The sequence below is a fragment of the Tachyglossus aculeatus genome, chromosome X2 (assembly GCF_015852505.1).
Source record: "Tachyglossus aculeatus isolate mTacAcu1 chromosome X2, mTacAcu1.pri, whole genome shotgun sequence".
Classification (NCBI taxonomy): Eukaryota; Metazoa; Chordata; class Mammalia; order Monotremata; family Tachyglossidae; genus Tachyglossus; species Tachyglossus aculeatus.
In genome coordinates this window covers 2,179,243-2,193,096 of record NC_052100.1, presented here as the reverse complement: position 1 = coordinate 2,193,096, position 13,854 = coordinate 2,179,243, and the positions used below count along the sequence as shown (strand labels likewise).

At 42.8% G+C, this 13,854-nt stretch overlaps 1 protein-coding gene across 6 annotated transcripts in view; it reads left to right on the top strand.

Moving 5' to 3' along the window:
- LOC119949286 (protocadherin alpha-C2-like) overlaps positions 1-13,854 on the top strand; it is a 125,337-nt gene that overhangs the window by 76,729 nt on the left and 34,754 nt on the right. The gene's annotated exons all lie outside the window — the stretch shown is intronic.

Sequence of the window (13,854 nt, the reverse complement as noted above, 5' to 3'; positions counted from 1 at the left end):
GTGATAGAAAACAGGTAATTTATTAAGCCCCAGCAAGGGGAAGTGGCCAGAGTTGTGTGACTCATAGGGAGGCTTTACTTTTTGGATTTTACGTAGGGATTGTTTCCAAGGATGCAGATTCCGGTATGGTGGTGGTGATGCATAAAGGAAGGCCTTAATTGGTCCATCTCGTTGTCCTGGACACATTCCCTTGCTTCTTGGCCCAGGTCACGTTTAGGTGCCCTGCGCTGAACCAGATGTCCACCCCCTTGGGAAAGTTCATAAAATTCAGGGGAAATACAGTCCCTTGCTGGCAAAGCCACATGGAGAGTCTATTCCCAGAAAGAAAAAAAGAAACCAGGGTTTCTTGGCGTTCCAATGTTTTGGCCGCTTGTCAGCAAAATATGCAGTGATTCCTTATGCCTTTTGCCTTCTTCCTCTTCCCCTATTTCCTTTCTCTCTCCCCTCCCCCACCACATACACCTCCCCCTTCTAGCTATTTTGGAAACTCCTTATGTTTAGAACAGAAGGAAACGGTTCCCTTTGTGACTCTGCCCTTATCCTAGTCCTCCCAATGGCTACTCCCAGGATACATGTTTGGGACCAGGGTGTGGGGATGGAGGTGCAGGGAAAACAGGAGTTTCATTGTCTGCGGAAGCTCGGGGAGTTTCAAATTTAGGAGAGTGAAGGGGGAGAGTATAGAATGCTCAGAACAGATTGGAGGAAGAGAAGGGAGAGAGGAAACATATATATAGTAAAACACCTCCTCCATGGTTCTCTACCACCTACAGCTTGTCAGAGCCGCAGAGAATTTCATTGCCTTCATCTTGGGGTTCTGTTCGTAGCATGCTGTTCTCTTGTTAAAAATGGCTTGATATCTGTGGTTAGGATCAGGAGCATCAGAACCTCTTAAAAGTAGCTCGCAGTATTAAATTAATAACCGCCGTTCCTATCCCCATCCCCAGATACGGCTTCTGGATCTAAAATTCAGGTGTGCAAGGTTTGCAAAGAACTTGTCTTTCTGTGACAAAAGACAGACCCTGGGCTGATTCTGATCTGAAAGGGAGAAACACTGCATTTACTGGAATTGTTTTGGAGAGAATTTAGTAGGCACTGGACAAGCCGAACATTAACATGAGTAGTGTATATGGGTGGGAGATGTGTGTGTGTGTGTGAGTGTGTGTGTGAGTGTGTGTGAGTGTGTGTGAGTGTGTGTGAGTGTGTATGTTGGTGTGGGGGAGGGTGGCTTGGAGGATAGATAGATACGTTTGTCTGTACTTGGTTGAAGGTAGCTTGGCTTTTTAGTTTTATTTGGAATTGTATTGTATTACTCAGGCTTAACAAAGGTTTCTAGACTTGGATAGCAGGCATTTTGCTATGCCCTGATTGCATCTTTTCCTATAGTTTTATAAATGCTGAAAGCAGTAGTTAATAATGCTTGTTTACTAAAACATACTTAAAAATCCAATGTACACACTTCTATTTAGTGGGGAAAAGAGCTATACTATATTTGCCTTGCCTTTTTTCTTTAATTATCACCTTTTTTTCTCCCTTTTGATAGTATTTAAGTGCTTACTATGTGCCAGACACTGTATCTAGGCACTGGGAGTAGATACAAGCTAATCAATTTGGATGCAATCAATGTCCCACATTGGGCTCGCAGTTTCCATCCCCATTTTACGGATGAGGTAACTGAGGCCCAGAGAAGTTAAGTGACTTGCCCAAGGTCACTTTTAGACTGTGAGCCCACTGTTGGGTAGGGACTGTCTCTATATGTTGCCAACTTGTACTTCCCAAGCGCTTAGTACAGTGCTCTACACACAGTAAGTACTCAATAAATACGATTGATGATGTTGATGATGATGAAGGTCACACAGCAGACAAGCAGTGGAGACAGGATTAGAACCCAGGTCCTTCTGACTCCCAGGCCCGTGCTCTATCCACTAAGCCATGCTGCTTTCCCAAAATTCCCCTTGATGTTGCTGATGAGGAAGTTTTCAGGGGATAATTGGGCTAGTATGTAAATTATCAATCAGTTAGTCAATCGTTCAGTAGTATTTATTGAGCATTGCACTATGTGCTTGGCAATTAACTGGGAATGATTTCTGTGTAGATTACAATCAATCAATCAATCAAAAGTATTTATTGACCACTTACTGTGTGCAGAGCACTGTACTAAGCGCTTGGGAAGTACAAGTTGGCAACATATAGAGACAGTCCCTACCTAACAGTGGGCTCACAGTCTAGAAGGGGGAGACAGAGAACAAAACCAAACATATTAACAAAATAAAATAAATAAAATAGATATGTACAAGTAAAATAAATAAATAAATAGTAATAAATATGTACAAACGTGTATACATATATACAGGTATATATGTTACAGATAAATTGATCAGAAATACCTCATATCAGCTGACACTAAGCAGACCCTGGAGGCAGATTGCAGAAGAATCAGTTTGCAGAATTCCTTAGATCAGAACTTTGGTGAGCAAAGATGTCTGGCTATTGAAACATGCTTAGCTTTAGAGCTAAAAGCTGATGAAATGCTTTTAACAGTCGTGAACCTTTTAGGGAATTAGTGTCAGTTACATGTTTTGAATAAGGAATTTTTTGGTACGATGTCTCCCATAGTAATCGATGGACGATTCAGTCATGAAGACTGAAAGAATTGATGTGCTAGTGGCTTGGGCGGTGCCATTCACACTCTCTCATCCCTGACTGATTGACTGCTGGTCGTGTTCCCACCGGAGCAAAGGGTGCAGCAAGCGAGAAGGCAGGCAGAGGTTTGGCATTCTTGTGAAATCCAGAAGAGAATTTCGCATCCCGAACCCACTTGCAGAAAATTTTTTTTTTCCGGTGTAAATCAGGTAGGGCGCAGCTCTAAACTGTCCAGAATCCATGTCACAGAGAGATGTCACAACTTTTCTTTCTTTTGGAAACCAGAATACGAAGCAGTTTAAAATGCAAACTATGCTGTGCTAAGATATACATATCTCCAAATCAGAATAATAATAATACCATGGTGCTAGAGTGGAAGTATGGTTACAATAATAACTGGGCTATTTGTTAGGTGTTTACTATATGCCAAACACCATCCTAAGAGCTGGGGGTAGATAACACAATAAATAGATTGGGCACAGTTCCTGTCCCACAAGGGGCTCCCAGTTTGAAGGGAAGGGAGAGGAGGTATTTCATCCTCATGTTGCAGCTGGGGAAACTGAGGCACAGAGCTGTTAAGTGACAGGCCTAAGGTCAAAAAGCAGGTAAGAGTCGGAGCTAGGATTAGAGCCAAGCCAGTTATGATGAGTCTCTGTCCTGTAGAATGCACAATATATTTCAGTTGAGGAAACTGAGACTCAGAGGGTGAGTGATATTCCCAAGGACACAGTAGGCCAGTGGCAGAAATGGGACTTAAAGTTGGGTCTCATAATCCCCAGTCTGTGCCCTTTCTACTAGACCATGCTGCCTCCCAAATGAAATAACAGCAGAAAGATTTGCTGATGTTCTTGCAGATTGATGTTCTCATATTGTTCTTGCAGATAAGATATGATATTAAGAAAAAAGATAATTCCTTTGTCTATCCTTATAAATTCAGTGAAGAGCCCTCATGTTTAAGTCTCCTGAAGTAACACTTAATACCATAGGTCTGGGTCATTACTGTAACATAAGAAAATGGAGCAAGCTCACTGGGAAGTTCAGGAAGAAATCTGAGAGATCCAGGCCGTACAGTATTTGCAAATTATCTAGTGCAGCTGATGTCTCTGGTTCCAGGCTAGATTGAGAGATCACAGAATCACATTTGAAACCTTGGTTTATTGATCAGCAATTCGTTGAATTTTAGCATGTGGATATTCCTGGATATTGCTGCCCTTCTTAATAGGTCTTCCTAGTTTCTGCTGTTTTTTTATTTCTTTAGAATTGGAACACATGTGGTGGTCCAAAGGACTAATCCTATCTGCTGAAGAAATACAGGGAAGGATCAGTGTAATAAATGCTGTCCTCCAGAGTTGATATCTTATATTTATCACTGACAAGCCTTAAGCATCTTTTAATCCTGATTAGCTTGCTAGCAGCATGGTCTAGTGGAAAGAGTAGGCCCCAATCCCAGCTCTGTCACCTGCCAGCTGGGTGACCTTAGGCAACCTGTGTAACCACTCTGGGCTTCAGTTTCTGCATTTGTAAAATAGGAATGTTACCTGCTCTCCCCCACTCTTAGATTGTGAGCTCTGTGTGATCATGTACTTACCCCAGTGCTTAGCAAAGTGCTTGGCCCTAGCAAACACAATGCTGCAATTCCTATTATTTTTAACTAATTAGCAACATATCAGGTGGCACTAGTCTTATAAAGGAGCTCACTTATTGGGGGGCTGGTACAGTGAAATTTCTAGTAGCGATGGTTTGATTTGTACTTGATTTGTACTATCCAAGTTCTTAGTATGGTGCTCTGCAAATAGTAAGCGCTCAGTAAATATGACTGAATGAATGAATGGTGGTGGTGGTAGAACCAGTAGTGGTATTGAGTAATGGAAGTAATAGCAGTAATTGTATTTATTGAGCACATACTGGATGCAGTGCACTGTGCTAAATCCTAAGGAAAATGCACCAGAAACATAGAACATGATCCCTGCTCAAAAGGAACTTATGCTGTAATGGGGGACACTAAAATAAATTACAGGCAGATGCCTATGTCTTTCTCCCCCACTTGAGGGCAAGTTTCTTCAATCGATTGTATTGATTGAGCATTTACTGTTTGCAGAGCACTGTTCTAAGTGCTTGAAGAGTACAAAATAACAGAGTTGGTAGACACATTCTCTTCCCTTAATGAGCTTACAGTCTAGAGGGGGAAGCAGATATGAATATAGATAAATAAATTATGGTTATGTACATAAATGCTTAAGTGCTTAAGTTCCTTGTGAGCAGGATCACGTCTGCCAACTCTGTACTCTCCCAGGCGCTTAGTATATACTCTGTATACAGTAAGTGCTCAAGAAATACCATTGATTGCTTGGTATATACAATAATGGACTTTGAATAAATAATTGAATACACAGTTGATTAGAAGTGCATATATACAAGTGCTGAGGATGGATATAATAACTTATCTATGAATAAATCTACAAATACCCTGCTAGGAGATGTTACTCCTCTTGTAATAGTCCTACATGCTTTCAAATAGGTCACCCAAAGGAAACTAATGGCCAATTGCAGGTTGTCCTCTGCTTCCCCACAATGCAAACTAGAGAATCTTCCAAAGTTTCACGAGCCCCACAACTCTAAGAAATGTGTGAGATTGTGCAGCTGGAGCCAAACCTAGCAACCCACCCGCTGGCTCTAGAACAACAAAAAGACACAGTTCCCACAGCCTGGATTTTGGCTGTAGAAACCAGCTTAGAAAATGGGCCATGGTTCTGAGCCTCATCATTAAGGACCTTAAGGCAATAGAAAGGAGTTGAAAGAGAAGTGGGTCATGACCTAATAATAATAACTGTAGTATTTGTTAAGCACTTATTCTGTGCCAGGCATTGTATTAAGCACTAGGATGGATACAGACAAATCAGGTTGGACACAGTCTGTGTTCCACATGGGGCTCATAGTCTCAATCCTCATTTTACAGGTGAGGCAACTGAGGCACAGAGAAGTGAAGTGACTAGCCCAATTTCACATAGCAGGCAATGTGGTGGAGCTGGGATTAGAACCCATGACCTTCTGACTCCAGGGCTCATGCTGTATCCACCAAACCATGCTGCTTACCTGCATATAATTCTGACAAGGAGTGTATCCTGTACAGTACTGAAGGATGGGGGTGAGAAAGGAGATGTTGAGAGAGGGACAAAATCCTGGCCAAGGGACTGAGTTTCTTTTAGGTAGGTATGATCCCTAGAGGGTTTGTGGCTATGGCAAGTTTTAGATGAAGATACTAAATGGTAGTCTAATGGCTTTTTTTTTGTGTGTGTGTTAATTGTTAAGTGCTTATTGTCTGCCAGGCCCGGTGCACTAAGCACCAGGGTAGATACCAGACCTTCAGGTTGGAACAGACTGTGTCTCCAAATGGGGCTCACAGTCTTAATCCTCATTTTACAGATGCGGTAACTGAGGCACAGGGAAGTTAAGTGGCTTGCCCAAGGTCAGGAGTTAATGTAATATGGTTATCAGTATCAAAAGCACACCCAGTTTTGCCACTGCATTTTCATTTGCTTTTCAGCTAGAATGTTTTTATGGAATTAGGGGATGTGAGGCTGTCTGGATAAGGATATGCATTTAAATGTGTGTGTCCACACTCATTGGAATGAGTTCCACAGCACAAGTTTTCCTTAATGCAGATTTATGCAAGCATGCATTCACTGTATTTTAGGAAAAACTGCATACCTGCAACCTTCCGTAGAAAGTTTATACATACCTTACACCCCTTACATTGCTTAAACACTAACTCACGTATATATACATTTTACCTTTTCCTCTTATTTATAATTTATCTTAGGGTCTGTCTCCTTTGATAGATTGCAAGTTACTAGAGGCAGGGATCATCTCTTCTAATTCTATCATTCTCTCCCAAGTGCACAGTACAGTGCTTTGCATGCACTGTGCTCAATAAATACCTGTTGAGTGATAGACTGTAAGCTCCTCGAGGGCAAGGATCATGTCTACTAACCCTACTCTACTCTCCCAAGGACCTCAGACAGTACTCAGCACATAGGAGCTTGATAAATCCCATTGACTGAAAACAGTTGCATTGTGTGCATAGGGGGCACATTGAAGAAATTAGCATTGAATGATGGCAAAATTACTTTCAGGGAGTAATTTATGCTCCAGAGGAGAACTGGCTCCAACATGTGTCCATTTTACAGGTGGTGGAAGTGGCATACTAAATTTTAGATAGAAGAGAAAATAACTGACTGTATTTTCCCTGGCCACTGACTGTAATATCCCAAATCTACTTTATACTGTTTTCTAGTTCATGCCATATTTATGATGTTTGGATGCCTCTAGCCTTCCCTTTACCCTGATGAAAGGACAAACCTGCAGGCAGCATCTGGTGTAATGCTGGGCTCTCAGCAGCGATGCATCCTAACTAAGACTTGTCCCCTCCCATGTTGACTCTTGGACAGAATAAATCAGACTGGGTTCTGGGCATTGACTTCAGGCTGCCAGCATCTTGTGCCCTTGTGGTGAGTAGTTTTGATACCCTAAGCAGGGAAAGGGGCATTAGATTGGGGATTGGGAAGCACATCTGTTGTTGGCTTCTGTAGGGCCTCTGGATTGAAGGTCTCCCTGCAGCTGGATCCATTCATTAATTCATTCATTCTTTCAATCGCATGCATGTAGCTCATCACTGTCATCCTCATCATCAGTTCTATCAACAGTATTTGCATCATTCATATAGGCATTGTAGTGTAATATAATTATATGATTATAATTTTAGTATAGTATATATAATATAATAATCCCTTATATAATCAGGTAATTAGCAGTATTTATTGAGCACCTACACAGCATATTGAGCTCTTGGGAGAGTATAAGGGAGTTTATAGACATGAGCCCTGCCCTCAAGGAGCATAAAATCTTTTTTACAATCTTACATCATTATCATCATCATCAGTGGGGTCAGTTGAACACCTTCTGAGATAAAAGCACTGTCCTAAGCTCTTGGGAGAGTACACCAGAAATAAGACACGTGTTTCCTGTCCTCCAAGAACTTACAATCTACTGTAACAGAAAAAGTTTACAAATAGTAGGAGTAGGAGGAAAAGTACAGATAAAAAACATAGTCACACAAATGTATAGGAAACCCAACTGGGCTCCCCAACTGCACTCCCTAGTTGTGACCCTAAGAATCAATAACACAAACTCATTTATGTTTGTTGAAGTGACCCTTCCTTCCTGGAGCTGGGTGCCACTGTCTTCTGCCTCTCTAATTCTCCCCTCAAAGTCCTGAGCCTTTCGAAGACTCAGTATTCCCTGACATAACAAAAGTGATGCGAGACCACTGGTTCTTTGGTTTATAAGTAGCATCGGTTCCTTCCTGACTCTGCAGGGCCAGGGCTTTGGACTCCAGGGAGGAGGAACTGTGAGTAAGAGGAGAACTGCTGTGATAGCAGGGCCCATATTGAAGACCAGGAAGATCAAGCAGTTTCCACTTGACCAAAACTCATTTGAAGGTATATATATTAAGTAATTAACATATATATTTATATATATACACACATATATTCATTTAACTTTACCTGTTAATTTCACTGGTAGGTCTCACAGACTCTTCAGGGGGGAAACTGTGCTCTGGATTTGCAAATGTATTAGTTAGTCAGGGAGCTCTGCTGCTGGGACAGTGGAAAGAACCCGACTCTGGGAATCAGGAGGCCTGTATTCTAGTCCTGGTTCTGCCTGAAACTGAACCTCGGGGGCCAATACCGCACAAGCACTTTGCAGTGCTGCATCCCTGCCATTTGTTTGCTCATTGTACTCCAGGGCCCAGCAGGAACACAGTGTGCAAGAACTGTAGATAATGCAAGTAGCACTGCGTAAGCCACTAACATTATTGTCAATTCTCTTGCGTGGTTGTTGGGCCTGAGACTTCAGGGCTAAGACCCTTCCATCATTCAGGAGAAGCAGCATAGCTAAGTGGGTAGAGCACAGACCCGGGAGTCAGAAGGACCTGTGTTCTAATCCCAGCTCTGCCACTTGTCTGCTGTGTGACCTTGGTCATGTCACTCAACTTCTCAGAGAAGCAGCGTGGCTCAGTGGAAAGAGCACAGGCTTGGGAGTCAGAGTCATGGGTTCAAATCCCAGCTCTGCCAGTGACTTTGTGACTTTGGGCAAGTCACTTAACTTCTCTGTGCCTCAGTTACCTCATCTGTAAAATGGGGATTAAGACTGTGAGCCCCATGTGGAACAACCTGATCACCCTGTATCCTACCCAGTGCTTAGAACAGTGCTTTGCATATAGTAAGCACTTAACAAATGCCATTATTATTATTATTTCTCTGTGCCTCAGTTACCTTATCTGTAAAATGGGGATTAAGACTGTGAGCCCCACTAAATACATTACCAGCTAAGGGGAAGTCAAAGAGCAACATGACTCAGTGGAAAGAGCAGGGGCTTTGGAGTCGTGGGTTCGAATCCCGGTTCTGCCAACTGTCAGGTGACTTTGGACATCACAACTTCTCTGTGCCTCAGTTCCCTCATCTGTAAAATGGGGATTAAGACTGTGAGCCCCATGTGGGACAACCTGATCACCTTGTATCCTCCCCAGTGCTTAGAACAGTGCTTTGCATATAGTAAGCACTTAACAAATGTCATTATTATTATTATTATTATTATTTCTCTGTGCCTCAGTTACCTTATCTGTAAAATAGGGATTAAGACTGTGAGCCCCACTAAATACATTACCAGCTAAGGGGAAGTCAAAGAGCAGCATGACTCAGTGGAAAGAGCAGGGGCTTTGGAGTCGTGGGTTCGAATCCCGGCTCTGCCAATTGTCAGCTGTGTGACTTTGGACGTCACTTAACTTCTCTGTGCCTCAGTTCCCTCATCTGTAAAATGGGGATTAAGACTGTGAGCCCCCTGTGGGACAACTTGATCTCCTTGTTAACCTCCTCAGTGCTTAAAACAGTGCTTTGCACATAGTAAGTGCTTAATAAATGCCATCATTATTGGAGAAGCAACGTGGTTTAGTGGAAAGAGCACGGGCTTTGGAGTCAGAGGTCATGAGTTCAAATCCTGGCTCTGTCAACTGTCAGCTGTGTGACTTTGGGCAAGTCACTTAACTTCTCTGTGCCTCAGTTACCTCATCTGTAAAATGGGAATTAAAACTGTGAGCCCCCTGTGGGACAACCTGATCACCTTGTAACCTCCCCAGCACTTAGAACAGTGCTTTGCACATAGTAAGAGTTTAACAAATACCATCATTTATTTATTTATATGTACATAAGGGTGAGAATAGTGAGTGCCCAAGTGCCTAGGCGATGCAGAAGTACTGAAGTGGCAAAAGAGAGGCAGAAGATGAGAGATTGAAAAGGAAAGGCCCCCTGAAGGAAATATGGAATTAGAAGAGTACTAGAATACTATTGGCTGACTCTTTTCAGGTGCATTAATTTTAAAGGTGTTTCATCAATTATCCTGAGATCAATCAATCAAAGGTATTTATTGAGCACTTTATGTGTATTGAACACTGTACTAGCTGCTTGGGAGAGAACAATACAGTGCAGTTGGTAGACACAGTCCCTGCCCACAAGGAGCTCACAGCATAGAGGAGGCTACCTTAAGAAAGCAACATTAGAATTCTTTTGTCTCACCTTTATCAATTGAGTCCCATGAAAAAGGAAATCGAGGTGTTGCATGCAATGTAGAATTTCAGGCCTTTAATTTATTGCTCTAATGTGGTTGTTCATGATAAGATGATGGTATATTGTTTCACTGACTGAATCTGGGAATCATGAATAACCAAGGAGATATCATCTGGGCTCATTATTTGAAATCCATCTGTAAATAGATGATTCTTGCTTCTCTAGCTGTTGGTTAGTAAGAATGTTTTAAAAAGATAAAGTCTACTCTGTGTCTACTGCCAGTCACTAAAATTGTGCTAGTTTCAGGTTCTGTTGTAGTTTCCCAGTTGCTTAGTGCAGTGCTTTGCATTCAGTATGTGCTCAATCAGTATGACTGATGTACTGATTGCACTCCTCTCTGGTTATTCATGGCAGTGATACTGGTATAGGTAAAAAGACTAGAAACAGTAAGTGGCTAATATGGTTTTTTTTCTTGGCAAGATGATTAAAAATGAAATGCGTGTTGTTTAGTAAAGATGGCTTTTGTGATGGGGTGAGTTAATCAGGGAGCCTGGAGTAAATTGTTCTGATAGAGCCATATTCTTCCAGTGGGGTTACAATCCACTCCCTGATGAGCGAGTTAAAGCAATTTTAATCACAAATCCGCCACCCTATCTTCTTGCGGTTGGCAATGTACACTGAGCGGATGCTAGCATCTTTCTCAAATGAGCCCACACAGCTGACAAGCTAACACAAGCCCTGCTGATAGTGGAGAGTGCACTTGTGATGATGGTGATTAATAAGAAGTATTTCTGGAGTACATTCATTTTTGCTAAATGCTTTCCCATTATTTTATCAGGTGCTCTTTAGTCAGATCCCTGAGGGATGATGGAGGTCTTTCTTTTCTCTGAATCTGTCCTTTAGCTCACATGAGGCTACCCACTGGGAAGGCACCAAGGGTCAGGGGAAAGAGTGCAGGACTGGCAGTCAGGAGACCTAGGTTCGAGTCCCTCTTGTACCACCGGCCTGCTGTGTGAGCTTGGGCAAACACAACTTCTCTGAGCCTTACTTTCCTCATTTTAAAATAGGGATAAAATGGATTATGAGCCCCTTGGGGAATAGGAAGAGTGTTTGATCTCATAACCCTGTACCCCATTGCTCAGCATATAGTAAGGACTTAATAGTAGCTGTCTGAGCATCTTCCTGTGGTATTTTCATGTGCCTACCTGTGCATACCAACTTTCAGATGTTTCTTTTGTTTTAAAGTATTTTGAGAGCCTTTATTTGAAGCATGAGGAATGGGAAGGGTTCTGACATAGTGCTATTTGCTACTGTTACTACAATTTGTATCTACCAAAGGCAAGTGTTAGCCAGAAACTCGAGTCAATGACAGATTCAAGTGTAACTCTTTGGGCTGCTTGCCCATTGTCCGGAAGTGAGATGATGTAGGATTTCTGGCCATTACCCCAAGTTTGCCTTGATGGATGGTTATTGCTACCAGCACTTTCAGGATTCTTTCTCACTTGACCTGTAATTTTCCAGATAGCCTTTAATTGGACACATCCTACTCTTTACTAGGTACCAGTAACAGTTTTTGTGATGGAGTAATTCTGAGAGGCATACAAGGGAATAATAATGATATTTATTAGGCATTTAGTAAATGTCAACAGCTGGGGGAGATTCAAGAAAATCAGGTCAGACACTATCTCTGACAGGGTGGGAGGGCATCATCATCACTGAGGGTTTTTATTAAGTATTTATCTGGAGCAGAGCACTGTACTAAGTGCTTAGAGCAACGCAGTTAGAAAAAAAATAGTCATGGAACCTTCTACTCAAAGACTTTACCCTTTAATGGGGGAGCTAACAAGAAGATATCTTGTCCCCATTTTCAGATAAGGTAACTGAGGCCCAGAGTGGATAAATGTGAGATCACACAGCCGGCCAATGAGGAGCAATGCATGGGAGCATAAGAACATGGTTTTGTCATTACTGCAAGTATGTCAAATCTGGAATGTACTTTGAGGCTGCCTTTGGTCCCTAGGACAGGGGGCCCAAGGCAGAAAGTGGAGGTAGAGGAGGTGCAGTAGAAGTAGCCCCTCCTCTATCTCTGCCAGTTGCTGCTCTGTACTGGTTGGGTCATTGTGTTTGTTGCTGCTCTTCAGGGTTCTGGGAATCTGGGGTTTGCTCTACGATGGGGGAAAAAGGAAGAGGGGAGAAAGGGAGTTCAATGGAGAGGGTGGTGTTGAGTATGTCGATCTGTGCATCAGAGGAAGGTAATTTGGATATGAAAACTAAATAGGGTAGGATGGCTGTAGAATATTGGGGGGTCAAAAGAATGGGGGTCTCTGTGGGGGAATAAGACAGATTTGCAAGGATTGGGTGTATGGGAAAGAGCAGATGAGGAGGTTATGGTCTGACTGAGGAAGTTCAGAATTGATGAGGGTAGAGATTGCACTGCTGCTAGAGATGATAAAATCAACTGTGTGGCCACGTTGGTGAGTGTGTGAGGTGGGGTGGAAAAGGTGGTCATTGGAATAGAGGAATGAGAGGAGGTGGACAGTGGAAGGATCTTCCAGGACATCCACATGAACATTGAAGTCTCCAAGGATCAATATGGGGATGGAGAATGAGAGAAGAAATGTGAGAAAGGGATTAAAATGGTTCAGAAAATTGGAGGAGGGGCCTGGGAAGCAGCAGTTGACCGTGACTAGTTATTGAATTGGGTGGTAGAGGCAATTGATATGGATTTCAAAGGAAGGGGAAGAGAAGGATGGGAGAGGTGGGTGGTGCGAAATTGGCATTGGGAATGAGAAGGAAACAGATTCCTCTCCCTTTCCCCGTGAGTCTGGAGGAGTGGGAGAAGATGAGACCCCCTCTAGAGAGGGTGGCAGGGGAGTCTTTCATCTGGGGGGAACCAGATTTCAGTGATGGCGAGGAGGAGTAGTGATTGGACCAGGAACAGATCAATGATGAAAGAAAGCTTTCCCGTGATGTAGCAGGAGTTCCACAGGCTGCACTTGGTTGAGGCTGGGAAGGGGGGTCGGCACAAGGGGTAAGAAGAGGTTAAATGGGAGTTAATAATAATAATAATGATAATAATAGTATTTGTAAGCACTTACTATGTGCCAAGCACTGTTCTAAGCACTGGGGTAGTTACAAGGTAATCATATGGTCCCACATGGGGCTCACGGTCTTAGTCCCCATTTTACAAATGAGGTAACTGAGGCACAAAGAAATTAAGACACTTGCCGAAAGTCACACAGCTAAGTGGCAGAGCCAGGATTAGAACCCATGAACTCTGACTCCCAAGCCCAGACTCTTTCCACCTAAGCCAAGCTGCTTCTCCCCCAGCACTTAGAACAGTGCCTGGCACATAGTAAGTGCTTAAATACCATAAAAAATTAGCTCACTTTATGGGCCTGTCCATGAATTTATATGGACAGCTGTTAACCCTGGATGCCGGCCACATGATACACACAACTGTTTGGGAGTCAGAGGTCATGAGTCAAAGCCACCAGTTGTCAGCTGTGTGACTTTGGGCAAGTCACTTAAATTCTCTGTGCCTCAGTTCCCTCATCTGTAAAATGGGGATTAAGACTATGAGCCCCACGTG